The sequence below is a fragment of the Phalangium opilio genome, unplaced genomic scaffold (assembly GCF_054372755.1).
Source record: "Phalangium opilio isolate 3A_F unplaced genomic scaffold, DU_Popi_V2 ptg000352l_1, whole genome shotgun sequence".
Lineage (NCBI taxonomy): Eukaryota > Metazoa > Arthropoda > Arachnida > Opiliones > Phalangiidae > Phalangium > Phalangium opilio.
The window spans coordinates 7,760,548-7,785,769 of NW_028324228.1; the positions used below are offsets into that span (position 1 = coordinate 7,760,548).

At 46.5% G+C, this 25,222-nt stretch overlaps 29 non-coding genes across 29 annotated transcripts; 9 read left to right on the forward strand and 20 right to left on the reverse strand.

Moving 5' to 3' along the window:
* Window positions 1-3,709: 3,709 nt before the first annotated feature.
* On the forward strand, window positions 3,710-3,782 carry TRNAN-GUU (transfer RNA asparagine (anticodon GUU)). Its single transcript has one exon. It is a non-coding gene; the product is annotated as a tRNA-Asn (tRNA).
* A 1,540-nt stretch (window positions 3,783-5,322) lies between these two features.
* On the forward strand, window positions 5,323-5,395 carry TRNAN-GUU (transfer RNA asparagine (anticodon GUU)). Its single transcript has one exon. It is a non-coding gene; the product is annotated as a tRNA-Asn (tRNA).
* Window positions 5,396-6,494: 1,099 nt separating this feature from the next.
* Window positions 6,495-6,567, forward strand: TRNAN-GUU (transfer RNA asparagine (anticodon GUU)). Its single transcript has one exon. It is a non-coding gene; the product is annotated as a tRNA-Asn (tRNA).
* A 366-nt stretch (window positions 6,568-6,933) lies between these two features.
* TRNAN-GUU (transfer RNA asparagine (anticodon GUU)) lies at window positions 6,934-7,006 on the forward strand. The gene has a single exon. It is a non-coding gene; the product is annotated as a tRNA-Asn (tRNA).
* A 367-nt stretch (window positions 7,007-7,373) lies between these two features.
* TRNAS-GCU (transfer RNA serine (anticodon GCU)) lies at window positions 7,374-7,446 on the forward strand. The gene has a single exon. It is a non-coding gene; the product is annotated as a tRNA-Ser (tRNA).
* A 515-nt stretch (window positions 7,447-7,961) lies between these two features.
* Window positions 7,962-8,034, forward strand: TRNAN-GUU (transfer RNA asparagine (anticodon GUU)). The gene has a single exon. It is a non-coding gene; the product is annotated as a tRNA-Asn (tRNA).
* A 364-nt stretch (window positions 8,035-8,398) lies between these two features.
* Window positions 8,399-8,471, forward strand: TRNAN-GUU (transfer RNA asparagine (anticodon GUU)). Its single transcript has one exon. It is a non-coding gene; the product is annotated as a tRNA-Asn (tRNA).
* Window positions 8,472-9,129: 658 nt separating this feature from the next.
* Window positions 9,130-9,202, forward strand: TRNAN-GUU (transfer RNA asparagine (anticodon GUU)). The gene has a single exon. It is a non-coding gene; the product is annotated as a tRNA-Asn (tRNA).
* Window positions 9,203-9,422: 220 nt separating this feature from the next.
* Window positions 9,423-9,495, forward strand: TRNAN-GUU (transfer RNA asparagine (anticodon GUU)). Its single transcript has one exon. It is a non-coding gene; the product is annotated as a tRNA-Asn (tRNA).
* A 911-nt stretch (window positions 9,496-10,406) lies between these two features.
* Window positions 10,407-10,479, reverse strand: TRNAN-GUU (transfer RNA asparagine (anticodon GUU)). Its single transcript has one exon. It is a non-coding gene; the product is annotated as a tRNA-Asn (tRNA).
* A 221-nt stretch (window positions 10,480-10,700) lies between these two features.
* Window positions 10,701-10,773, reverse strand: TRNAN-GUU (transfer RNA asparagine (anticodon GUU)). Its single transcript has one exon. It is a non-coding gene; the product is annotated as a tRNA-Asn (tRNA).
* An 805-nt stretch (window positions 10,774-11,578) lies between these two features.
* Window positions 11,579-11,651, reverse strand: TRNAN-GUU (transfer RNA asparagine (anticodon GUU)). The gene has a single exon. It is a non-coding gene; the product is annotated as a tRNA-Asn (tRNA).
* Window positions 11,652-11,869: 218 nt separating this feature from the next.
* Window positions 11,870-11,942, reverse strand: TRNAN-GUU (transfer RNA asparagine (anticodon GUU)). The gene has a single exon. It is a non-coding gene; the product is annotated as a tRNA-Asn (tRNA).
* A 221-nt stretch (window positions 11,943-12,163) lies between these two features.
* On the reverse strand, window positions 12,164-12,236 carry TRNAN-GUU (transfer RNA asparagine (anticodon GUU)). Its single transcript has one exon. It is a non-coding gene; the product is annotated as a tRNA-Asn (tRNA).
* Window positions 12,237-12,894: 658 nt separating this feature from the next.
* On the reverse strand, window positions 12,895-12,967 carry TRNAN-GUU (transfer RNA asparagine (anticodon GUU)). Its single transcript has one exon. It is a non-coding gene; the product is annotated as a tRNA-Asn (tRNA).
* A 218-nt stretch (window positions 12,968-13,185) lies between these two features.
* TRNAN-GUU (transfer RNA asparagine (anticodon GUU)) lies at window positions 13,186-13,258 on the reverse strand. The gene has a single exon. It is a non-coding gene; the product is annotated as a tRNA-Asn (tRNA).
* Window positions 13,259-13,479: 221 nt separating this feature from the next.
* On the reverse strand, window positions 13,480-13,552 carry TRNAN-GUU (transfer RNA asparagine (anticodon GUU)). Its single transcript has one exon. It is a non-coding gene; the product is annotated as a tRNA-Asn (tRNA).
* Window positions 13,553-14,647: 1,095 nt separating this feature from the next.
* TRNAN-GUU (transfer RNA asparagine (anticodon GUU)) lies at window positions 14,648-14,720 on the reverse strand. The gene has a single exon. It is a non-coding gene; the product is annotated as a tRNA-Asn (tRNA).
* Window positions 14,721-14,941: 221 nt separating this feature from the next.
* TRNAN-GUU (transfer RNA asparagine (anticodon GUU)) lies at window positions 14,942-15,014 on the reverse strand. The gene has a single exon. It is a non-coding gene; the product is annotated as a tRNA-Asn (tRNA).
* Window positions 15,015-16,109: 1,095 nt separating this feature from the next.
* TRNAN-GUU (transfer RNA asparagine (anticodon GUU)) lies at window positions 16,110-16,182 on the reverse strand. The gene has a single exon. It is a non-coding gene; the product is annotated as a tRNA-Asn (tRNA).
* Window positions 16,183-17,138: 956 nt separating this feature from the next.
* TRNAN-GUU (transfer RNA asparagine (anticodon GUU)) lies at window positions 17,139-17,211 on the reverse strand. The gene has a single exon. It is a non-coding gene; the product is annotated as a tRNA-Asn (tRNA).
* A 366-nt stretch (window positions 17,212-17,577) lies between these two features.
* On the reverse strand, window positions 17,578-17,650 carry TRNAN-GUU (transfer RNA asparagine (anticodon GUU)). Its single transcript has one exon. It is a non-coding gene; the product is annotated as a tRNA-Asn (tRNA).
* A 1,246-nt stretch (window positions 17,651-18,896) lies between these two features.
* TRNAN-GUU (transfer RNA asparagine (anticodon GUU)) lies at window positions 18,897-18,969 on the reverse strand. The gene has a single exon. It is a non-coding gene; the product is annotated as a tRNA-Asn (tRNA).
* A 1,685-nt stretch (window positions 18,970-20,654) lies between these two features.
* TRNAN-GUU (transfer RNA asparagine (anticodon GUU)) lies at window positions 20,655-20,727 on the reverse strand. Its single transcript has one exon. It is a non-coding gene; the product is annotated as a tRNA-Asn (tRNA).
* A 2,125-nt stretch (window positions 20,728-22,852) lies between these two features.
* TRNAN-GUU (transfer RNA asparagine (anticodon GUU)) lies at window positions 22,853-22,925 on the reverse strand. Its single transcript has one exon. It is a non-coding gene; the product is annotated as a tRNA-Asn (tRNA).
* Window positions 22,926-23,145: 220 nt separating this feature from the next.
* TRNAN-GUU (transfer RNA asparagine (anticodon GUU)) lies at window positions 23,146-23,218 on the reverse strand. Its single transcript has one exon. It is a non-coding gene; the product is annotated as a tRNA-Asn (tRNA).
* Window positions 23,219-24,611: 1,393 nt separating this feature from the next.
* TRNAN-GUU (transfer RNA asparagine (anticodon GUU)) lies at window positions 24,612-24,684 on the reverse strand. The gene has a single exon. It is a non-coding gene; the product is annotated as a tRNA-Asn (tRNA).
* A 221-nt stretch (window positions 24,685-24,905) lies between these two features.
* Window positions 24,906-24,978, reverse strand: TRNAN-GUU (transfer RNA asparagine (anticodon GUU)). Its single transcript has one exon. It is a non-coding gene; the product is annotated as a tRNA-Asn (tRNA).
* Window positions 24,979-25,052: 74 nt separating this feature from the next.
* Window positions 25,053-25,125, reverse strand: TRNAN-GUU (transfer RNA asparagine (anticodon GUU)). Its single transcript has one exon. It is a non-coding gene; the product is annotated as a tRNA-Asn (tRNA).
* Window positions 25,126-25,222: the final 97 nt, after the last annotated feature.

Consider the following 25,222-nt stretch of genomic DNA (forward strand, 5'->3'; position numbering starts at 1 on the left):
CTGGGACTTCAGTCACACCAAGCTTTTCAGTGAGTACAGCAGTACTGAGCCATCACTTGTGATGGTCTCAGATAAGTCTGTTATATCACACCACTTCGACAAGCCCTTCAGCGTGCACTTTCCCAGTCGCGCTGTTTGGGAGACCACCCCAGTCCTTGGAACTGGGGGGGAGTCCGTCTGGTTCACGGACGGCTCTAAAACGGACTCTGGAGTTGGTGCCGGGGTCTACTGCTTGACCAAGAAGTTTGGTTTTTACGAGAGCCTTGGCAACTTTGCCAGCGTTTTTCAGGCGGAAATCATGGCCATTTGTTTATGTGTGGATTTCTGCAACAAGAAAAACTACCGCGGACGGACGATTCAGATTTATTCGGATAGTCAGGCCGCTCTCAAGGCGCTAAATCAGTGCCTTGTCGATTCTAGACTGGTGCTCAGCTGCCTGGATCTGCTGAGTTCTTTGGCTGCCCGCAACAAGGTTCAATTGCTGTGGGTGCCAGGGCACTGCGGATACCTGGGCAATGAGAGGGCTGATATGTATGCCAAAAGGGGGGCTGAGGCGAAGTTCTTCGGACCTGAGCCTGCGGTTCCCATCCCCCATGGCATCATTCGCCATAGGATTCACTGCCGGATGTCTGCACTTCAACTGCAACTCTGGCTAGACATGGATGGGCAGAGACAAGCCAAGGAGTTTGTCCCGGGTCCTTCTATTACTAGGGCAAAGGAACTGCTTGCCCTTACCAAAAGCAAAATTAGGCTGGTCACCAGTCTCCTCACTGGACACTGCCGGCTGAATAGACACCTGCACCTACTGGGCATCGTTGATGACCCACTCTGTAGGTTCTGCCGGGAGGAAGAGGAAACCTCCTCCCATATCCTATGTTGCTGCGACTATCTCGCGGCCATGAGGTTTGAGCATTTCGATATGCATACTATGGAACCTCACCAGTTCTCTACTGTCTCGGTCAATCGGATTCTCCGATTCATCGAGGCGACAGGACTCTTCGCAGTCTAACCAGTTCGGGGCGCACAATATACCCTTGGTATCGGTGCTCGACGCGGCGACGCGTCACCCCCTTCAACAATAACAATAACAATAGAGCGTTCAGATGTTATTCAAAAGGTTTGTGGTTCGAGCCCATCCGGGAGCGGTGTTGTGAAGACTCAGGTGTGACGTAAAAAGTCAAAGTTTTTCCACAATACCTGACGAACATTTAATCTTTGGGCTTCCGTGGCGCAATGGTTAGCGCGTTCGGCTGTTAAGCGAAAGGTTGGTGGTTCGAGCCCACCCGGGAGCGGTGTTGTGAGATCTCACATGTAACGTAAAAATCCAAAGTTTTTCCACAATACCTGACGAACATTTAATCTTTGGGCTTCCGTTGCGCAATGGTTAACGCCGTCGGCTGTAAACCGAAAGGTTGGTGGTTCGAGCCCATCCGGGAGCGGTGTTGTGAGGTCTTAGATGTAACGTAAAATTCAGAGTTTTTTAAAAATAACTGACGAACATTTAATTTTTGGGCTTCCGTGGCGCAATGGTTAGAGCGTTCAGCTGTTATTCAAAAGGTTTGTGGTTCGAGCCCATCCGGGAGCGGTGTTGTGAAGTCTCAGATGTGACGTAAAAAGTCAAAGTTTTTCCACAATACCTGACGAACATTTAATCTTTGGGCTTCCGTTGCACAATGGTTAACGCCGTCGGCTGTTAACCGAAAGGTTGGTGGTTCGAGCCCATCCGGGAGCGGTGTTGTGAGGTCTTAGATGTAACGTAAAATTCAGAGTTTTTTAAAAATAACTGACGAACATTTAATTTTTGGGCTTCCGTGGCGCAATGGTTAGAGCGTTCAGCTGTTATTCAAAAGGTTTGTGGTTCGAGCCCATCCGGGAGCGGTGTTGTGAAGTCTCAGATGTGACGTAAAAAGTCAAAGTTTTTCCACAATACCTGACGAACATTTAATCTTTGGGCTTCCGTTGCACAATGGTTAACGCCGTCGGCTGTTAACCGAAAGGTTGGTGGTTCGAGCCCATCCGGGAGCGGTGTTGTGAGGTCTTAGATGTAACGTAAAATTCAGAGTTTTTAAAAATAACTGACGAACATTTAATTTTTGGTCTTCCGTGGCGCAATGGTTAGAGCGTTCAGATGTTATTCAAAAGGTTTGTGGTTCGAGCCCATCCGGGAGCGGTGTTGTGAAGACTCAGGTGTGACGTAAAAAGTCAAAGTTTTTCCACAATACCTGACGAACATTTAATCTTTGGGCTTCCGTGGCGCAATGGTTAGCGCGTTCGGCTGTTAAGCGAAAGGTTGGTGGTTCGAGCCCACCCGGGAGCGGTGTTGTGAGATCTCACATGTAACGTAAAAATCCAAAGTTTTTCCACAATACCTGACGAACATTTAATCTTTGGGCTTCCGTTGCGCAATGGTTAACGCCGTCGGCTGTAAACCGAAAGGTTGGTGGTTCGAGCCCATCCGGGAGCGGTGTTGTGAGGTCTTAGATGTAACGTAAAATTCAGAGTTTTTTAAAAATAACTGACGAACATTTAATTTTTGGGCTTCCGTGGCGCAATGTTTAGAGCGTTCAGCTGTTATTCAAAAGGTTTGTGGTTCGAGCCCATCCGGGAGCGGTGTTGTGAAGTCTCAGATGTGACGTAAAAAGTCAAAGTTTTTCCACAATACCTGACGAACATTTAATCTTTGGGCTTCCGTTGCGCAATGGTTAACGCCGTCGGCTGTTAACCGAAAGGTTGGTGGTTCGAGCCCATCCGGGAGCGGTGTTGTGAGATCTCAGATGTGACGTAAAAAGTCAAAGTGTTTCCACAATACCTGACGAACATTTAATTTTTGGGCTTCCGTGAAGCAATGGTTAACGCCGTCGGCTGTTAACCGAAAGGTTGGTGGTTCGAGCCCATCCGGGAGCTGTGTTGTGAGGTCTTAGATGTAACGTAAAATTCAGAGTTTTTTAAAAATAACTGACGAACATTTAATTTTTGGGCTTCCGTGGCGCAATGGTTAGAGCGTTCAGCTGTTATTCAAAAGGTTTGTGGTTCGAGCCCATCCGGGAGCGGTGTTGTGAAGTCTCAGATGTGACGTAAAAAGTCAAAGTTTTTCCACAATACCTGACGAACATTTAATCTTTGGGCTTCCGTTGCACAATGGTTAACGCCGTCGGCTGTTAACCGAAAGGTTGGTGGTTCGAGCCCATCCGGGAGCGGTGTTGTGAGGTCTTAGATGTAACGTAAAATTCAGAGTTTTTTAAATATAACTGACGAACATTTAATTTTTGGGCTTCCGTGGCGCAATGGTTAGAGCGTTCAGCTGTTATTCAAAAGGTTTGTGGTTCGAGCCCATCCGGGAGCGGTGTTGTGAAGTCTCAGATGTGACGTAAAAAGTCAAAGTTTTTCCACAATACCTGACGAACATTTAATCTTTGGGCTTCCGTTGCACAATGGTTAACGCCGTCGGCTGTTAACCGAAAGGTTGGTGGTTCGAGCCCATCCGGGAGCGGTGTTGTGAGGTCTTAGATGTAACGTAAAATTCAGAGTTTTTAAAAATAACTGACGAACATTTAATTTTTGGTCTTCCGTGGCGCAATGGTTAGAGCGTTCAGATGTTATTCAAAAGGTTTGTGGTTCGAGCCCATCCGGGAGCGGTGTTGTGAAGTCTCAGATGTGACGTAAAAAGTCAAAGTTTTTCCACAATACCTGACGAACATTTAATCTTTGGGCTTCCGTGGCGCAATGGTTAGCGCGTTCGGCTGTTAACCGAAAGGTTGGTGGTTCGAGCCCACCCGGGAGCGGTGTTGTGAGATCTCACATGTAACGTAAAAATCCAAAGTTTTTCCACAATACCTGACGAACATTTAATATTTGGGCTTCCGTTGCGCAATAGTTAACGCCGTCGGCTGTTAACCGAAAGGTTGGTGGTTCGAGCCCATCCGGGAGCGGTGTTGTGAGATCTCAGATGTGACGTAAAAAGTCAAAGTTTTTCCACAATACCTGACGAACATTTAATCTTTGGGCTTCCGTTGCACAATGGTTAACGCCGTCGGCTGTTAACCGAAAGGTTGGTGGTTCGAGCCCATCCGGGAGCGGTGTTGTGAGGTCTTAGATGTAACGTAAAATTCAGAGTTTTTTAAAAATAACTGACGAACATTTAATTTTTGGGCTTCCGTGGCGCAATGGTTAGAGCGTTCAGCTGTTATTCAAAAGGTTTGTGGTTCGAGCCCATCCGGGAGCGGTGTTGTGAAGTCTCAGATGTGACGTAAAAAGTTAAAGTTTTTCCACAATACCTGACGAACATTTAATTTTTGGGCTTCCGTGAAGCAATGGTTAACGCCGTCGGCTGTTAACCGAAAGGTTGGTGGTTCGAGCCCATCCGGGAGCTGTGTTGTGAGGTCTTAGATGTAACGTAAAATTCAGAGTTTTTTAAAAATAACTGACGAACATTTAATTTTTGGGCTTCCGTGGCGCAATGGTTAGAGCGTTCAGCTGTAATTCAAAAGGTTTGTGGTTCGAGCCCATCCGGGAGCGGTGTTGTGAAGTCTCAGATGTGACGTAAAAAGTCAAAGTTTTTCCACAATACCTGACGAACATTTAATCTTTGGGCTTCCGTTGCACAATGGTTAACGCCGTCGGCTGTTAACCGAAAGGTTGGTGGTTCGAGCCCATCCGGGAGCGGTGTTGTGAGGTCTTAGATGTAAAGTAAAATTCAGAGTTTTTTAAAAATAACTGACGAACATTTAATTTTTGGGCTTCCGTGGCGCAATGGTTAGAGCTTTCAGCTGTTATTCAAAAGGTTTGTGGTTCGAGCCCATCCGGGAGCGGTGTTGTGAAGACTCAGGTGTGACGTAAAAAGTCAAAGTTTTTCCACAATACCTGACGAACATTTAATCTTTGGGCTTCCGTGGCGCAATGGTTAGCGCGTTCGGCTGTTAAGCGAAAGGTTGGTGGTTCGAGCCCACCCGGGAGCGGTGTTGTGAGATCTCACATGTAACGTAAAAATCCAAAGTTTTTCCACAATACCTGACGAACATTTAATCTTTGGGCTTCCGTTGCGCAATGGTTAACGCCGTCGGCTGTTAACCGAAAGGTTGGTGGTTCGAGCCCATCCGGGAGCGGTGTTGTGAGGTCTTAGATGTAACGTAAAATTCAGAGTTTTTTAAAAATAACTGACGAACATTTAATTTTTGGGCTTCCGTGGCGCAATGTTTAGAGCGTTCAGCTGTTATTCAAAAGGTTTGTGGTTCGAGCCCATCCGGGAGCGGTGTTGTGAAGTCTCAGATGTGACGTAAAAAGTCAAAGTTTTTCCACAATACCTGACGAACATTTAATCTTTGGGCTTCCGTGGCGCAATGGTTAGCGCGTTCGGCTGTTAACCGAAAGGTTGGTGGTTCGAGCCCACCCGGGAGCGGTGTTGTGAGATCTCACATGTAACGTAAAAATCCAAAGTTTTTCCACAATACCTGACGAACATTTAATCTTTGGGCTTCCGTTGCGCAATGGTTAACGCCGTCGGCTGTTAACCGAAAGGTTGGTGGTTCGAGCCCATCCGGGAGCGGTGTTGTGAGATCTCAGATGTGACGTAAAAAGTCAAAGTGTTTCCACAATACCTGACGAACATTTAATTTTTGGGCTTCCGTGAAGCAATGGTTAACGCCGTCGGCTGTTAACCGAAAGGTTGGTGGTTCGAGCCCATCCGGGAGCTGTGTTGTGAGGTCTTAGATGTAACGTAAAATTCAGAGTTTTTTAAAAATAACTGACGAACATTTAATTTTTGGGCTTCCGTGGCGCAATGGTTAGAGCGTTCAGCTGTTATTCAAAAGGTTTGTGGTTCGAGCCCATCCGGGAGCGGTGTTGTGAAGTCTCAGATGTGACGTAAAAAGTCAAAGTTTTTCCACAATACCTGACGAACATTTAATCTTTGGGCTTCCGTTGCACAATGGTTAACGCCGTCGGCTGTTAACCGAAAGGTTGGTGGTTCGAGCCCATCCGGGAGCGGTGTTGTGAGGTCTTAGATGTAACGTAAAATTCAGAGTTTTTTAAAAATAACTGACGAACATTTAATTTTTGGGCTTCCGTGGCGCAATGGTTAGAGCGTTCAGCTGTTATTCAAAAGGTTTGTGGTTCGAGCCCATCCGGGAGCGGTGTTGTGAAGTCTCAGATGTGACGTAAAAAGTCAAAGTTTTTCCACAATACCTGACGAACATTTAATCTTTGGGCTTCCGTTGCACAATGGTTAATGCCGTCGGCTGTTAACCGAAAGGTTGGTGGTTCGAGCCCATCCGGGAGCGGTGTTGTGAGGTCTTAGATGTAACGTAAAATTCAGAGTTTTTAAAAATAACTGACGAACATTTAATTTTTGGTCTTCCGTGGCGCAATGGCTAGAGCGTTCAGATGTTATTCAAAAGGTTTGTGGTTCGAGCCCATCCGGGAGCGGTGTTGTGAAGTCTCAGATGTGACGTAAAAAGTCAAAGTTTTTCCACAATACCTGACGAACATTTAATCTTTGGGCTTCCGTGGCGCAATGGTTAGCGCGTTCGGCTGTTAACCGAAAGGTTGGTGGTTCGAGCCCACCCGGGAGCGGTGTTGTGAGATCTCACATGTAACGTAAAAATCCAAAGTTTTTCCACAATACCTGACGAACATTTAATCTTTGGGCTTCCGTTGCGCAATGGTTAACGCCGTCGGCTGTTAACCGAAAGGTTGGTGGTTCGAGCCCATCCGGGAGCGGTGTTGTGAGGTCTTAGATGTAACGTAAAATTCAGAGTTTTTTAAAAATAACTGACGAACATTTAATTTTTGGGCTTCCGTGGCGCAATGTTTAGAGCGTTCAGCTGTTATTCAAAAGGTTTGTGGTTCGAGCCCATCCGGGAGCGGTAATGTGAGGTCTTAGATGTAACGTAAAATTCAGAGTTTTTTAAAAATTCCTGACGAACATTTAATCTTTGGGCTTCCGTGGCGCAATGGTTAGCGCGTTCGGCTGTTAACCGAAAGGTTGGTGGTTCGAGCCCACCCGGGAGCGGTTTTGTGAGCTCTCACATGTAACGTAAAAAGCCAAAGTGTTTCTACAATAGCCGACGACCATTTAATTTTTGGGCTTCCGTAGCGCAATGGTTAGCGCGTTCGGCTGTTAACCGAAAGGTTGGTGGTTCGAGCCCATCCGTGAGCGGTGTTGTGAGGTCTCAGATGTGACGTAAAAAGTCAAAGTTTTTCCACAATACCTGACGAACATTTAATTTTTGGGCTTCCGTGAAGCAATGGTTAACGCCGTCGGCTGTTAACCGAAAGGTTGGTGGTTCGAGCCCATCCGGGAGCTGTGCTGTGAGGTCTTAGATGTAGTGTAAATATCAGAGTTTTTTAAAAATAACTGACGAACATTTAATTTTTGGGCTTCCGTGGCGCAATGGTTAGCGCGTTCGGCTGCTAACCGAAAGGTTGGTGGTTCGAGCCCATCCGGGAGCGGTGTTTTGAAGTCTCGAATGTGACGTAAAAAGTCAGAGTTTTTCCACAATACCTGACGACCATTTCATTTCTGAGCTTCCTTGGCTCGAAGGTTAGCGCGTTCGGATGTTAACCAAAAGGTTGGTGGTTCGAGCCCACCCGGCTGCCGTGTTGTGAAGTCTCAAATGTAACGTAAAAAGCCAAAGTTTTTCCACAATACCTGACGACCGTTTAATTTTTGAGCTTCCGTGGCGCAATGGTTAGCGCGTTCGGCTGTTAACCCTAAGGTTGGTGGTTCGAGCCCACCCGGGAGCGGTGTTGTGAGATCTCAAACGTAATGTCAAATGCCAAAGTTTTTCCACAATACCTGACGAACATTTAATCTTTGGGCTTCCGTGGCGCAACGGTTAGCGCGTTCGGCAGTTAACTGAAAGGTTGGTGGTTCGAGACCATCCGGGAGCGGTGTTGTGAGGTCTCAGATGTGACGTAAAAAGTCAAAGTTTTTCCACAATACCTGACGACCATTTAATTTTTGAGCTTCCGTGGCGCAATGGTTAGCGCGTTCGGCTGTTAACCGAAAGGTTGGTGGTTCGAGCCCACCCGGGAGCGGTGTTGTGAAATCTCACATGTAACGTAAAAATCCATAGTTTTTCCACAATACCTGACGAACATTTAATCGTTGGGCTTCCGTTTCAATGGTTAACGCCGTCGGCTGTTAACCGAAAGGTTGGTGGTTCGAGCCCATCCGGGAGCGGTGTTGTGAGGTCTTAGATGTAACGTAAAATTCAGAGTTTTTTAAAAATAACTGACGAACATTTAATTTTTGGGCTTCCGTGGCGCAATGGTTAGCGCGTTCGGCTGTTAACCGAAAGGTTGGTGGTTCGAGCCCATCCGGGAGCGGTAATGTGAGGTCTTAGATGTAACGTAAAATTCAGAGTTTTTTAAAAATACCTGACGAACATTTAATCTTTGGGCTTCCGTGGCGCAATGGTTAGCGCGTTCGGCTGTTAACCGAAAGGTTGGTGGTTCGAGCCCACCCGGGAGCGGTGTTGTGAGGTCTCAGATGTGACGTAAAAAGTCAAAGTTTTTCCACAATACCTGACGAACATTTAATTTTTGGGCTTCCGTGAAGCAATGGTTAACGCCGTCGGCTGTTAACCGAAAGGTTGGGGGTTCGAGCCCATCCGGGAGCTGTGTTGTGAGGTCTTAGATGTAGTGTAAATGTCAGAGTTTTTTAAAAATACCTGACGAACATTTAATCGTTGGGCTTCCGTTTCAATGGTTAACGCCGTCGGCTGTTAACCGAAAGGTTGGCGGTTCGAGCCCATCCGGGAGCGGTGTTGTGAGGTCTTAGATGTAACGTAAAATTCAGAGTTTTTTAAAAATACCTGACGATCATTTAATCTTTGGGCTTCCGTGGCGCAATGGTTAGCGCGTTCAGCTGTTATTCAAAAGGTCTGTGGTTCGAGCCCATCCGGGAGCGGTGTTTTGAAGTCTCGGATGTGACGTAAAAAGTCAGAGTTTTTCCACAATACCTGACGACCATTTCATTTCTGAGCTTCCTTGGCTCGAAGGTTAGCGCGTTCGGATGTTAACCATAAGGTTGGTGGTTCGAGCCCACCCGGCTGCCGTGTTGTGAAGTCTCAAATGTAACGTAAAAAGCCAAAGTTTTTCCACAATACCTGACGACCGTTTAATCTTTGAGCTTCCGTGGCGCAATGGTTAGCGCGTTCGGCTGTTAACCGAAAGGTTGGTGGTTCGAGCCCACCCGGGAGCGGTGTTGTGAGATCTCAAACGTAATGTCAAATGCCAAAGTTTTTCCACAATACCTGACGAACATTTAATCTTTGGGCTTCCGTGGCGCAATGGTTAGCGCGTTCGGCAGTTAACTGAAAGGTTGGTGGTTCGAGCCCATCCGGGAGCGGTGTTGTGAGGTCTTAGATGTAACGTAAAATTCAGAGTTTTTTAAAAATACCTGACGAACATTTAATCTTTGGGCTTCCGTGGCGCAATGGTTAGCGCGTTCGGCTGTTAACCGAAAGGTTGGTGGTTCGAGCCCACCCGGGAGCGGTGTTGTGAGCTCTCAAATGTAACGTAAAAAGCCAAAGTTTTTCCACAATACCTGACGAACATTTAATCTTTGGGCTTCCGTGGCGCAATGGTTAGCGCGTTTGGCTGTTAACCGAAAGGTTGGTGGTTCGAGCCCACCCGGGAGCGGTGTTGTGAGATCTCACATGTAACATAAAAATCCAAAGTTTTTCCACAATACCTGACGAACATTTAATCTTTGGGCTTCCGTTGCGCAATGGTTAACGCCGTCGGCTGTTAACCGAAAGGTTGGTGGTTCGAGCCCATCCGGGAGCGGTGTTGTGAGGTCTTAGATGTAACGTAAAATTCAGAGTTTTTTAAAAATAACTGACGAACATTTAATTTTTGGGCTTCCTTGGCGCAATGTTTAGAGCGTTCAGCTGTTATTCAAAAGGTTGGTGGTTCGAGCCCACCCGGGAGCGGTGTTGTGAGCTCTCAAATGTGACGTAAAAAGTCAAAGTTTTTCCACAATACCACCAACCTTTCGGTTAACAGCCGACGGCGTTAACCATTGCGCCACGGAAGCCCAAAGATTAAATGTTCGTCGGGTATTGTGGAAAAACTTTGGATTTTTACGTCACATCTGAGACTTCAAAACACCGCTCCCGGATGTTCTCGAACCACAAACCTTTTGAATAACAGCTGAACGCTCTAACCATTGCGCCACGAAAGCCCAAAAATTAAATGTTCGTCAGTTATTTTTAAAAAACTCTGAATTTTACGTTACATGTAAGACCTCACAACACCGCTCCCGAATGGGCTCGAACCACCAACCTATCGGTTAACAGCCGACGGCGTTAACCATTGCGCAACGGAAGCCCAAAGATTAAATGTTCGTCAGGTATTGTGGAAAAAATTTGGATTTTTACGTTACATGTGAGATCTCACAACACCGCTCCCGGGTGGGCTCGAACCACCAACCTTTCGGTTAACAGCCGAACGCGCTAACCATTGCGCCACGGAAGCCCAAAAATTAAATGTTCGTCAGGTATTGTGGAAAAACTTTGACTTTTTACGTCACATCTGAGACCTCACAACACCGCTCACGGATGGGCTCGAACCACCAACCTTTCGGTTAACAGCCGAACGCGCTAACCATTGCGCCACGGAAGCCCAAAAATTAAATGGTCGTCGGCTATTGTAGAAACACTTTGGCTTTTTACGTTACATGTGAGAGCTCACAACACCGCTCCCGGGTGGGCTCGAACCACCAACCTTTCGGTTAACAGCCGAACGCGCTAACCATTGCGCCACGGAAGCCCAAAGATTAAATGTTCGTCAGGAATTTTTAAAAAACTCTGAATTTTACGTTACATCTAAGACCTCACATTACCGCTCCCGGATGGGCTCGAACCACAAACCTTTTGAATAACAGCTGAACGCTCTAAACATTGCGCCACGGAAGCCCAAAAATTAAATGTTCGTCAGTTATTTTTAAAAAACTCTGAATTTTACGTTACATCTAAGACCTCACAACACCGCTCCCGGATGGGCTCGAACCACCAACCTTTCGGTTAACAGCCGACGGCGTTAACCATTGCGCAACGGAAGCCCAAAGATTAAATGTTCGTCAGGTATTGTGGAAAAACTTTGGATTTTTACGTTACATGTGAGATCTCACAACACCGCTCCCGGGTGGGCTCGAACCACCAACCTTTCGGTTAACAGCCGAACGCACTAACCATTGCGCCACGGAAGCCCAAAGATTAAATGTTCGTCAGGTATTTTTAAAAAACTCTGAATTTTACGTTACATCTAAGACCTCACATTACCGCTCCCGGATGGGCTCGAACCACCAACCTTTCGGTTAACAGCCGAAAGCGCTAACCATTGCGCCACGGAAGCCCAAAAATTAAAAGTTCGTCAGTTATTTTTAAAAAACTCTGAATTTTACACTACATCTAAGACCTCACAACACAGCTCCCGGATGGGCTCGAACCACCAACCTTTCGGTTAACAGCCGACGGCGTTAACCATTGCTTCACGGAAGCCCAAAAATTAAATGTTCGTCAGGTATTGTGGAAAAACTTTGACTTTTTACGTCACATTTGAGAGCTCACAACACCGCTCCCGGGTGGGCTCGAACCACCAACCTTTCGGTTAACAGCCGAACGCGCTAACCATTGCGCCACGGAAGCCCAAAGATTAAATGTTCGTCAGGTATTTTTAAAAAACTCTGAATTTTACGTTACATCTAAGACCTCACAACACCGCTCCCGGATGGGCTCGAACCACCAACCTTTCGGTTAACAGCCGACGGCGTTAACCATTGAAACGGAAGCCCAACGATTAAATGTTCGTCAGGTATTGTGGAAAAACTTTGGATTTTTACGTTACATGTGAGATTTCACAACACCGCTCCCGGGTGGGCTCGAACCACCAACCTTTCGGTTAACAGCCGAACGCGCTAACCATTGCGCCACGGAAGCTCAAAAATTAAATGGTCGTCAGGTATTGTGGAAAAACTTTGACTTTTTACGTCACATCTGAGACCTCACAACACCGCTCCCGGATGGTCTCGAACCACCAACCTTTCAGTTAACTGCCGAACGCGCTAACCATTGCGCCACGGAAGCCCAAAGATTAAATGTTCGTCAGGTATTGTGGAAAAACTTTGGCATTTGACATTACGTTTGAGATCTCACAACACCGCTCCCGGGTGGGCTCGAACCACCAACCTTTCGGTTAACAGCCGAACGCGCTAACCATTGCGCCACGGAAGCTCAAAGATTAAACGGTCGTCAGGTATTGTGGAAAAACTTTGGCTTTTTACGTTACATTTGAGACTTCACAACACGGCAGCCGGGTGGGCTCGAACCACCAACCTTATGGTTAACATCCGAACGCGCTAACCTTCGAGCCAAGGAAACTCAGAAATGAAATGGTCGTCAGGTATTGTGGAAAAACTCTGACTTTTTACGTCACATCCGAGACTTCAAAACACCGCTCCCGGATGGGCTCGAACCACAAACCTTTTGAATAACAGCTGAACGCGCTAACCATTGCGCCACGGAAGCCCAAAGATTAAATGATCGTCAGGTATTTTTAAAAAACTCTGAATTTTACGTTACATCTAAGACCTCACAACACCGCTCCCGGATGGGCTCGAACCGCCAACCTTTCGGTTAACAGCCGACGGCGTTAACCATTGAAACGGAAGCCCAACGATTAAATGTTCGTCAGGTATTTTTAAAAAACTCTGATATTTACACTACATCTAAGACCTCACAACACAGCTCCCGGATGGGCTCGAACCCCCAACCTTTCGGTTAACAGCCGACGGCGTTAACCATTGCTTCACGGAAGCCCAAAAATTAAATGTTCGTCAGGTATTGTGGAAAAACTTTGACTTTTTACGTCACATTTGAGAGCTCACAACACCGCTCCCGGGTGGGCTCGAACCACCAACCTTTCGGTTAACAGCCGAACGCGCTAACCATTGCGCCACGGAAGCCCAAAGATTAAATGTTCGTCAGGTATTTTTAAAAAACTCTGAATTTTACGTTACATCTAAGACCTCACAACACCGCTCCCGGATGGGCTCGAACCACCAACCTTTCGGTTAACAGCCGACGGCGTTAACCATTGAAACGGAAGCCCAACGATTAAATGTTCGTCAGGTATTGTGGAAAAACTTTGGATTTTTACGTTACATGTGAGATTTCACAACACCGCTCCCGGGTGGGCTCGAACCACCAACCTTTCGGTTAACAGCCGAACGCGCTAACCATTGCGCCACGGAAGCTCAAAAATTAAATGGTCGTCAGGTATTGTGGAAAAACTTTGACTTTTTACGTCACATCTGAGACCTCACAACACCGCTCCCGGATGGTCTCGAACCACCAACCTTTCAGTTAACTGCCGAACGCGCTAACCATTGCGCCACGGAAGCCCAAAGATTAAATGTTCGTCAGGTATTGTGGAAAAACTTTGGCATTTGACATTACGTTTGAGATCTCACAACACCGCTCCCGGGTGGGCTCGAACCACCAACCTTTCGGTTAACAGCCGAACGCGCTAACCATTGCGCCACGGAAGCTCAAAGATTAAACGGTCGTCAGGTATTGTGGAAAAACTTTGGCTTTTTACGTTACATTTGAGACTTCACAACACGGCAGCCGGGTGGGCTCGAACCACCAACCTTATGGTTAACATCCGAACGCGCTAACCTTCGAGCCAAGGAAACTCAGAAATGAAATGGTCGTCAGGTATTGTGGAAAAACTCTGACTTTTTACGTCACATCCGAGACTTCAAAACACCGCTCCCGGATGGGCTCGAACCACAAACCTTTTGAATAACAGCTGAACGCGCTAACCATTGCGCCACGGAAGCCCAAAGATTAAATGATCGTCAGGTATTTTTAAAAAACTCTGAATTTTACGTTACATCTAAGACCTCACAACACCGCTCCCGGATGGGCTCGAACCGCCAACCTTTCGGTTAACAGCCGACGGCGTTAACCATTGAAACGGAAGCCCAACGATTAAATGTTCGTCAGGTATTTTTAAAAAACTCTGATATTTACACTACATCTAAGACCTCACAACACAGCTCCCGGATGGGCTCGAACCCCCAACCTTTCGGTTAACAGCCGACGGCGTTAACCATTGCTTCACGGAAGCCCAAAAATTAAATGTTCGTCAGGTATTGTGGAAAAACTTTGACTTTTTACGTCACATCTGAGACCTCACAACACCGCTCACGGATGGGCTCGAACCACCAACCTTTCGGTTAACAGCCGAACGCGCTAACCATTGCGTCACGGAAGCCCAAAGATTAAATGTTCGTCAGGTATTTTTAAAAAACTCTGAATTTTACGTTACATCTAAGACCTCACATTACCGCTCCCGGATGGGCTCGAACCACCAACCTTTCGGTTAACAGCCGAACGCGCTAACCATTGCGCCACGGAAGCCCAAAAATTAAATGTTCGTCAGTTATTTTTAAAAAACTCTGAATTTTACGTTACATCTAAGACCTCACAACACCGCTCCCGGATGGGCTCGAACCACCAACCTTTCGGTTAACAGCCGACGGCGTTAACCATTGAAACGGAAGCCCAACGATTAAATGTTCGTCAGGTATTGTGGAAAAACTTTGGATTTTTACGTTACATGTGAGATTTCACAACACCGCTCCCGGGTGGGCTCGAACCACCAACCTTTCGGTTAACAGCCGAACGCGCTAACCATTGCGCCACGGAAGCTCAAAAATTAAATGGTCGTCAGGTATTGTGGAAAAACTTTGACTTTTTACGTCACATCTGAGACCTCACAGCACCGCTCCCGGATGGTCTCGAACCACCAACCTTTCAGTTAACTGCCGAACGCGCTAACCATTGCGCCACGGAAGCCCAAAGATTAAATGTTCGTCAGGTATTGTGGAAAAACTTTGGCATTTGACATTACGTTTGAGATCTCACAACACCGCTCCCGGGTGGGCTCGAACCACCAACCTTTCGGTTAACAGCCGAACGCGCTAACCATTGCGCCACGGAAGCTCAAAAATTAAACGGTCGTCAGGTATTGTGGAAAAACTTTGGCTTTTTACGTTACATTTGAGACTTCACAACACGGCAGCCGGGTGGGCTCGAACCACCAACCTTTTGGTTAACATCCGAACGCGCTAACCTTCGAGCCAAGGAAGCTCAGAAATGAAATGGTCGTCAGGTATTGTGGAAAAACTCTGACTTTTTACGTCACATCCGAGACTTCAAAACACCGCTCCCGGATGGGCTCGAACCACAAACCTTTTGAATAACAGCTGAACGCGCTAACCATTGCGCCACGGAAGCCCAAAGATTAAATGATCGTCAGGTATTTTTAAAAAACTCTGAATTTTACGTTACATCTAAGACCTCACAACACCGCTCCCGGATGGGCTCGAACCGCCAACCTTTCGGTTAACAGCCGACGGCGTTAACCATTGAAACGGAAGCCCAACGATTAAATGTTCGTCAGGTATTTTTAAAAAACTCTGATATTTACACTACATCTAAGACCTCACAACACAGCTCCCGGATGGGCTCGAACCCCCAACCTTTCGGTTAACAGCCGACGGCGTTAACCATTGCTTCACGGAAGCCCAAAAATTAAATGTTCGTCAGGTATTGTGGAAAAACTTTGACTTTTTACGTCACATCTGAGACCTCACAACACCGCTCACGGATGGGCTCGAACCACCAACCTTTCGGTTAACAGCCGAACGCGCTAACCATTGCGTCACGGAAGCCCAAAGATTAAATGTTCGTCAGGTATTTTTAAAAAACTCTGAATTTTACGTTACATCTAAGACCTCACATTACCGCTCCCGGATGGGCTCGAACCACCAACCTTTCGGTTAACAGCCGAACGCGCTAACCATTGCGCCACGGAAGCCCAAAAATTAAATGTTCGTCAGTTATTTTTAAAAAACTCTGAATTTTACGTTACATCTAAGACCTCACAACACCGCTCCCGGATGGGCTCGAACCACCAACCTTTCGGTTAACAGCCGACGGCGTTAACCATTGAAACGGAAGCCCAACGATTAAATGTTCGTCAGGTATTGTGGAAAAACTTTGGATTTTTACGTTACATGTGAGATTTCACAACACCGCTCCCGGGTGGGCTCGAACCACCAACCTTTCGGTTAACAGCCGAACGCGCTAACCATTGCGCCACGGAAGCTCAAAAATTAAATGGTCGTCAGGTATTGTGGAAAAACTTTGACTTTTTACGTCACATCTGAGACCTCACAACACCGCTCCCGGATGGTCTCGAACCACCAACCTTTCAGTTAACTGCCGAACGCGCTAACCATTGCGCCACGGAAGCCCAAAGATTAAATGTTCGTCAGGTATTGTGGAAAAACTTTGGCATTTGACATTACGTTTGAGATCTCACAACACCGCTCCCGGGTGGGCTCGAACCACCAACATTTCGGTTAACAGCCGAACGCGCTAACCATTGCGCCACGGAAGCTCAAAAATTAAACGGTCGTCAGGTATTGTGGAAAAACTTTGGCTTTTTACGTTACATTTGAGACTTCACAACACGGCAGCCGGGTGGGCTCGAACCACCAACCTTTTGGTTAACATCCGAACGCGCTAACCTTCGAGCCAAGGAAGCTCAGAAATGAAATGGTCGTCAGGTATTGTGGAAAAACTCTGACTTTTTACGTCACATTCGAGACTTCAAAACACCGCTCCCGGATGGGCTCGAACCACCAACCTTTCGGTTAACAGCCGAACGCGCTAACCATTGCGCCACGGAAGCCCAAAAATTAAATGTTCGTCAGTTATTTTTAAAAAAACTCTGATATTTACACTACATCTAAGCCCTCACAACACAGCTCCCGGATGGGCTCGAACCACCAACCTTTCGGTTAACAGCCGACGGCGTTAACCATTGCTTCACGGAAGCCCAAAAATTAAATGTTCGTCAGGTATTGTGGAAAAACTTTGACTTTTTACGTCACATCTGAGACCTCACAACACCGCTCACGGATGGGCTCGAACCACCAACCTTTCGGTTAACAGCCGAACGCGCTAACCATTGCGCCACGGAAGCCCAAAAATTAAATGGTCGTCGGCTATTGTAGAAACACTTTGGCTTTTTACGTTACATGTGAGAGCTCACAACACCGCTCCCGGGTGGGCTCGAACCACCAACCTTTCGGTTAACAGCCGAACGCGCTAACCATTGCGCCACGGAAGCCCAAAGATTAAATGTTCGTCAGGAATTTTTAAAAAACTCTGAATTTTACGTTACATCTAAGACCTCACATTACCGCTCCCGGATGGGCTCGAACCACAAACCTTTTGAATAACAGCTGAACGCTCTAAACATTGCGCCACGGAAGCCCAAAAATTAAATGTTCGTCAGTTATTTTTAAAAAACTCTGAATTTTACGTTACATCTAAGACCTCACAACACCGCTCCCGGATGGGCTCGAACCACCAACCTTTCGGTTAACAGCCGACGGCGTTAACCATTGCGCAACGGAAGCCCAAAGATTAAATGTTCGTCAGGTATTGTGGAAAAACTTTGGATTTTTACGTTACATGTGAGATCTCACAACACCGCTCCCGGGTGGGCTCGAACCACCAACCTTTCGGTTAACAGCCGAACGCGCTAACCATTGCGCCACGGAAGCCCAAAGATTAAATGTTCGTCAGGTATTGTGGAAAAACTTTGACTTTTTACGTCACATCTGAGACTTCACAACACCGCTCCCGGATGGGCTCGAACCACAAACCTTTTGAATAACATCTGAACGCTCTAACCATTGCGCCACGGAAGACCAAAAATTAAATGTTCGTCAGTTATTTTTAAAAAACTCTGAATTTTACGTTACATCTAAGACCTCACAACACCGCTCCCGGATGGGCTCGAACCACCAACCTTTCGGTTAACAGCCGACGGCGTTAACCATTGTGCAACGGAAGCCCAAAGATTAAATGTTCGTCAGGTATTGTGGAAAAACTTTGACTTTTTACGTCACATCTGAGACTTCACAACACCGCTCCCGGATGGGCTCGAACCACAAACCTTTTGAATAACAGCTGAACGCTCTAACCATTGCGCCACGGAAGCCCAAAAATTAAATGTTCGTCAGTTATTTTTAAAAAACTCTGAATTTTACGTTACATCTAAGACCTCACAACACCGCTCCCGGATGGGCTCGAACCACCAACCTTTCGGTTAACAGCCGACGGCGTTAACCATTGTGCAACGGAAGCCCAAAGATTAAATGTTCGTCAGGTATTGTGGAAAAACTTTGACTTTTTACGTCACATCTGAGACTTCACAACACCGCTCCCGGATGGGCTCGAACCACAAACCTTTTGAATAACAGCTGAACGCTCTAACCATTGCGCCACGGAAGCCCAAAAATTAAATGTTCGTCAGTTATTTTTAAAAAACTCTGAATTTTACGTTACATCTAAGACCTCACAACACCGCTCCCGGATGGGCTCGAACCACCAACCTTTCGGTTAACAGCCGACGGCGTTAACCATTGTGCAACGGAAGCCCAAAGATTAAATGTTCGTCAGTTATTTTTAAAAAACTCTGATATTTACACTACATCTAAGACCTCACAACACAGCTCCCGGATGGGCTCGAACCACCAACCTTTCGGTTAACAGCCGACGGCGTTAACCATTGCTTCACGGAAGCCCAAAAATTAAATGTTCGTCAGGTATTGTGGAAAAACTTTGACTTTTTACGTCACATCTGAGACCTCACAACACCGCTCACGGATGGGCTCGAACCACCAACCTTTCGGTTAACAGCCGAACGCGCTAACCATTGCGCCACGGAAGCCCAAAAATTAAATGGTCGTCGGCTATTGTAGAAACACTTTGGCTTTTTACGTTACATGTGAGAGCTCACAACACCGCTCCCGGGTGGGCTCGAACCACCAACCTTTCGGTTAACAGCCGAACGCGCTAACCATTGCGCCACGGAAGCCCAAAGATTAAATGTTCGTCAGGAATTTTTAAAAAACTCTGAATTTTACGTTACATCTAAGACCTCACATTACCGCTCCCGGATGGGCTCGAACCACAAACCTTTTGAATAACAGCTGAACGCTCTAAACATTGCGCCACGGAAGCCCAAAAATTAAATGTTCGTCAGTTATTTTTAAAAAACTCGGAATTTTACGTTACATCTAAGACCTCACAACACCGCTCCCGGATGGGCTCGAACCACCAACCTTTCGGTTAACAGCCGAACGCGCTAACCATTGCGCCACGGAAGCCCAAAGATTAAATGTTCGTCAGGTATTGTGGAAAAACTTTGACTTTTTACGTCACATCTGAGACTTCACAACACCGCTCCCGGATGGGCTCGAACCACAAACCTTTTGAATAACATCTGAACGCTCTAACCATTGCGCCACGGAAGACCAAAAATTAAATGTTCGTCAGTTATTTTTAAAAAACTCTGAATTTTACGTTACATCTAAGACCTCACAACACCGCTCCCGGATGGGCTCGAACCACCAACCTTTCGGTTAACAGCCGAACGCGCTAACCATTGCGCCACGGAAGCCCAAAGATTAAATGTTCGTCAGGTATTGTGGAAAAACTTTGACTTTTTACGTCACATCTGAGACTTCACAACACCGCTCCCGGATGGGCTCGAACCACAAACCTTTTGAATAACATCTGAACGCTCTAACCATTGCGCCACGGAAGACCAAAAATTAAATGTTCGTCAGTTATTTTTAAAAAACTCTGAACTTTACGTTACATCTAAGACCTCACAACACCGCTCCCGGATGGGCTCGAACCACCAACCTTTCGGTTAACAGCCGACGGCGTTAACCATTGTGCAACGGAAGCCCAAAGATTAAATGTTCGTCAGGTATTGTGGAAAAACTTTGACTTTTTACGTCACATCTGAGACTTCACAACACCGCTCCCGGATGGGCTCGAACCACAAACCTTTTGAATAACAGCTGAACGCTCTAACCATTGCGCCACGGAAGCCCAAAAATTAAATGTTCGTCAGTTATTTTTAAAAAACTCTGAATTTTACGTTACATCTAAGACCTCACAACACAGCTCCCGGATGGGCTCGAACCACCAACCTTTCGGTTAACAGCCGACGGCGTTAACCATTGCTTCACGGAAGCCCAAAAATTAAATGTTCGTCAGGTATTGTGGAAAAACTTTGACTTTTTACGTCACATCTGAGATCTCACAACACCGCTCCCGGATGGGCTCGAACCACCAACCTTTCGGTTAACAGCCGACGGCGTTAACCATTGTGCAACGGAAGCCCAAAGATTAAATGTTCGTCAGGTATTGTGGAAAAACTTTGACTTTTTACGTCACATCTGAGACTTCACAACACCGCTCCCGGATGGGCTCGAACCACAAACCTTTTGAATAACAGCTGAACGCTCTAACCATTGCGCCACGGAAGCCCAAAGATTAAATGTTCGTCAGGTATTTTTAAAAAACTCTGAATTTTACGTTACATCTAAGACCTCACATTACCGCTCCCGGATGGGCTCGAACCACCAACCTTTCGGTTAACAGCCGAACGCGCTAACCATTGCGCCACGGAAGCCCAAAAATTAAATGGTCGTCGGCTATTGTAGAAACACTTTGGCTTTTTACGTTACATGTGAGAGCTCACAACACCGCTCCCGGGTGGGCTCGAACCACCAACCTTTCGGTTAACAGCCGAACGCGCTAACCATTGCGCCACGGAAGCCCAAAGATTAAATGTTCGTCAGGAATTTTTAAAAAACTCTGAATTTTACGTTACATCTAAGACCTCACATTACCGCTCCCGGATGGGCTCGAACCACAAACCTTTTGAATAACAGCTGAACGCTCTAAACATTGCGCCACGGAAGCCCAAAAATTAAATGTTCGTCAGTTATTTTTAAAAAACTCGGAATTTTACGTTACATCTAAGACCTCACAACACCGCTCCCGGATGGGCTCGAACCACCAACCTTTCGGTTAACAGCCGAACGCGCTAACCATTGCGCCACGGAAGCCCAAAGATTAAATGTTCGTCAGGTATTGTGGAAAAACTTTGACTTTTTACGTCACATCTGAGACTTCACAACACCGCTCCCGGATGGGCTCGAACCACAAACCTTTTGAATAACATCTGAACGCTCTAACCATTGCGCCACGGAAGACCAAAAATTAAATGTTCGTCAGTTATTTTTAAAAAACTCTGAATTTTACGTTACATCTAAGACCTCACAACACCGCTCCCGGATGGGCTCGAACCACCAACCTTTCGGTTAACAGCCGACGGCGTTAACCATTGTGCAACGGAAGCCCAAAGATTAAATGTTCGTCAGGTATTGTGGAAAAACTTTGACCTTTTACGTCACATCTGAGACTTCACAACACCGCTCCCGGATGGGCTCGAACCACAAACCTTTTGAATAACAGCTGAACGCTCTAACCATTGCGCCACGGAAGCCCAAAAATTAAATGTTCGTCAGTTATTTTTAAAAAACTCTGAATTTTACGTTACATCTAAGACCTCACAACACCGCTCCTGGATGGGCTCGAACCACCAACCTTTCGGTTAACCGCCGACGGCGTTAACCATTGTGCAACGGAAGCCCAAAGATTAAATGTTCGTCAGGTATTGTGGAAAAACTTTGACTTTTTACGTCACATCTGAGACTTCACAACACCGCTCCCGGATGGGCTCGAACCACAAACCTTTTGAATAACAGCTGAACGCTCTAACCATTGCGCCACGGAAGACCAAAAATTAAATGTTCGTCAGTTATTTTTAAAAAACTCTGAATTTTACGTTACATCTAAGACCTCACAACACAGCTCCCGGATGGGCTCGAACCACCAACCTTTCGGTTAACAGCCGACGGCGTTAACCATTGCTTCACGGAAGCCCAAAAATTAAATGTTTGTCAGGTATTGTGGAAAAACTTTGACTTTTTACGTCACATCTGAGACTTCACAACACCGCTCCCGGATGGGCTCGAACAACAAACCTTTTGAATAACAGCTGAACGCTCTAAACATTGCGCCACGGAAGCCCAAAAATTAAATGTTCGTCAGTTATTTTTAAAAAACTCTGAATTTTACGTTACATCTAAGACCTCACAACACCGCTCCCGGATGGGCTCGAACCACCAACCTTTCGGTTAACAGCCGAACGCGCTAACCATTGCGCCACGGAAGCTCAAAAATTAAACGGTCGTCAGGTATTGTGGAAAAACTTTGGCTTTTTACGTTACATTTGAGACTTCACAACACGGCAGCCGGGTGGGCTCGAACCACCAACCTTTTGGTTAACATCCGAACGCGCTTACCTTCGAGCCAAGGAAGCTCAGAAATGAAATGGTCGTCAGGTATTGTGGAAAAACTCTGACTTTTTAGGTCACATCCGAGACTTCAAAACACCGCTCCCGGATGGGCTCGAACCACAAACCTTTTGAATAACAGCTGAACGCGCTAACCATTGCGCCACGGAAGCCCAAAGATTAAATGTTCGTCAGGTATTTTTAAAAAACTCTGAATTTTACGTTACATCTAAGACCTCACATTACCGCTCCCGGATGGGCTCGAACCACCAACCTTTCGGTTAACAGCCGACGGCGTTAACCATTGCTTCACGGAAGCCCAAAAATTAAATGTTCGTCAGGTATTGTGGAAAAACTTTGACTTTTTACGTCACATCTGAGACCTCACAACACCGCTCACGGATGGGCTCGAACCACCAACCTTTCGGTTAACAGCCGAACGCGCTAACCATTGCGCCACGGAAGCCCAAAAATTAAATGGTCGTCGGCTATTGTAGAAACACTTTGGCTTTTTACGTTACATGTGAGAGCTCACAACACCGCTCCCGGGTGGGCTCGAACCACCAACCTTTCGGTTAACAGCCGAACGCGCTAACCATTGCGCCACGGAAGCCCAAAGATTAAATGTTCGTCAGGAATTTTTAAAAAACTCTGAATTTTACGTTACATCTAAGACCTCACATTACCGCTCCCGGATGGGCTCGAACCACAAACCTTTCGGTTAACAGCCGACGGCGTTAACCATTGCGCAACGGAAGCCCAAAGATTAAATGTTCGTCAGGTATTGTGGAAAAACTTTGGATTTTTACGTTACATGTGAGATCTCACAACACCGCTCCCGGGTGGGCTCGAACCACCAACCTTTCGGTTAACAGCCGAACGCGCTAACCATTGCGCCACGGAAGCCCAAAGATTAAATGTTCGTCAGGTATTGTGGAAAAACTTTGACTTTTTACGTCACATCTGAGACTTCACAACACCGCTCCCGGATGGGCTCGAACCACAAACCTTTTGAATAACATCTGAACGCTCTAACCATTGCGCCACGGAAGACCAAAAATTAAATGTTCGTCAGTTATTTTTAAAAAACTCTGAATTTTACGTTACATCTAATACCTCACAACACCGCTCCCGGATGGGCTCGAACCACCAACCTTTCGGTTAACAGCCGACGGCGTTAACCATTGTGCAACGGAAGCCCAAAGATTAAATGTTCGTCAGGTATTGTGGAAAAACTTTGACTTTTTACGTCACATCTGAGACTTCACAACACCGCTCCCGGATGGGCTCGAACCACAAACCTTTTGAATAACATCTGAACGCTCTAACCATTGCGCCACGGAAGACCAAAAATTAAATGTTCGTCAGTTATTTTTAAAAAACTCTGAATTTTACGTTACATCTAAGACCTCACAACACCGCTCCTGGATGGGCTCGAACCACCAACCTTTCGGTTAACAGCCGACGGCGTTAACCATTGTGCAACGGAAGCCCAAAGATTAAATGTTCGTCAGGTATTGTGGAAAAACTTTGACTTTTTACGTCACATCTGAGACTTCACAACACCGCTCCCGGATGGGCTCGAACCACAAACCTTTTGAATAACAGCTGAACGCTCTAACCATTGCGCCACGGAAGCCCAAAAATTAAATGTTCGTCAGTTATTTTTAAAAAACTCTGAATTTTACGTTACATCTAAGACCTCACAACACCGCTCCCGGATGGGCTCGAACCACCAACCTTTCGGTTAACAGCCGAACGCGCTAACCATTGCGCCACGGAAGCTCAAAAATTAAACGGTCGTCAGGTATTGTGGAAAAACTTTGGCTTTTTACGTTACATTTGAGACTTCACAACACGGCAGCCGGGTGGGCTCGAACCACCAACCTTTTGGTTAACATCCGAACGCGCTTACCTTCGAGCCAAGGAAGCTCAGAAATGAAATGGTCGTCAGGTATTGTGGAAAAACTCTGACTTTTTAGGTCACATCCGAGACTTCAAAACACCGCTCCCGGATGGGCTCGAACCACAAACCTTTTGAATAACAGCTGAACGCGCTAACCATTGCGCCACGGAAGCCCAAAGATTAAATGTTCGTCAGGTATTTTTAAAAAACTCTGAATTTTACGTTACATCTAAGACCTCACATTACCGCTCCCGGATGGGCTCGAACCACCAACCTTTCGGTTAACAGCCGAACGCGCTAACCATTGCGCCACGGAAGCCCAAAAATTAAATGGTCGTCGGCTATTGTGGAAACACTTTGGCTTTTTACGTTACATGTGAGAGCTCACAACACCGCTCCCGGGTGGGCTCGAACCACCAACCTTTCGGTTAACAGCCGAACGCGCTAACCATTGCGCCACGGAAGCCCAAAAATTAAATGGTCGTCGGCTATTGTGGAAACACTTTGGCTTTTTACGTTACATGTGAGAGCTCACAACACCGCTCCCGGGTGGGCTCGAACCACCAACCTTTCGGTTAACAGCCGAACGCGCTAACCATTGCGCAACGGAAGCCCAAAGATTAAATGTTCGTCAGGTATTGTGGAAAAACTTTGGATTTTTACGTTACATGTGAGATCTCACAACACCGCTCCCGGGTGGGCTCGAACCACCAACCTTTCGGTTAACAGCCGAACGCGCTAACCATTGCGCCACGGAAGCCCAAAAATTAAATGGTCGTCGGCTATTGTAGAAACACTTTGGCTTTTTACGTTACATGTGAGAGCTCACAACACCGCTCCCGGGTGGGCTCGAACCACCAACCTTTCGGTTAACAGCCGAACGCGCTAACCATTGCGCCACGGAAGCCCAAAGATTAAATATTCGTCAGGAATTTTTAAAAAACTCTGAATTTTACGTTACATCTAAGACCTCACATTACCGCTCCCGGATGGGCTCGAACCAC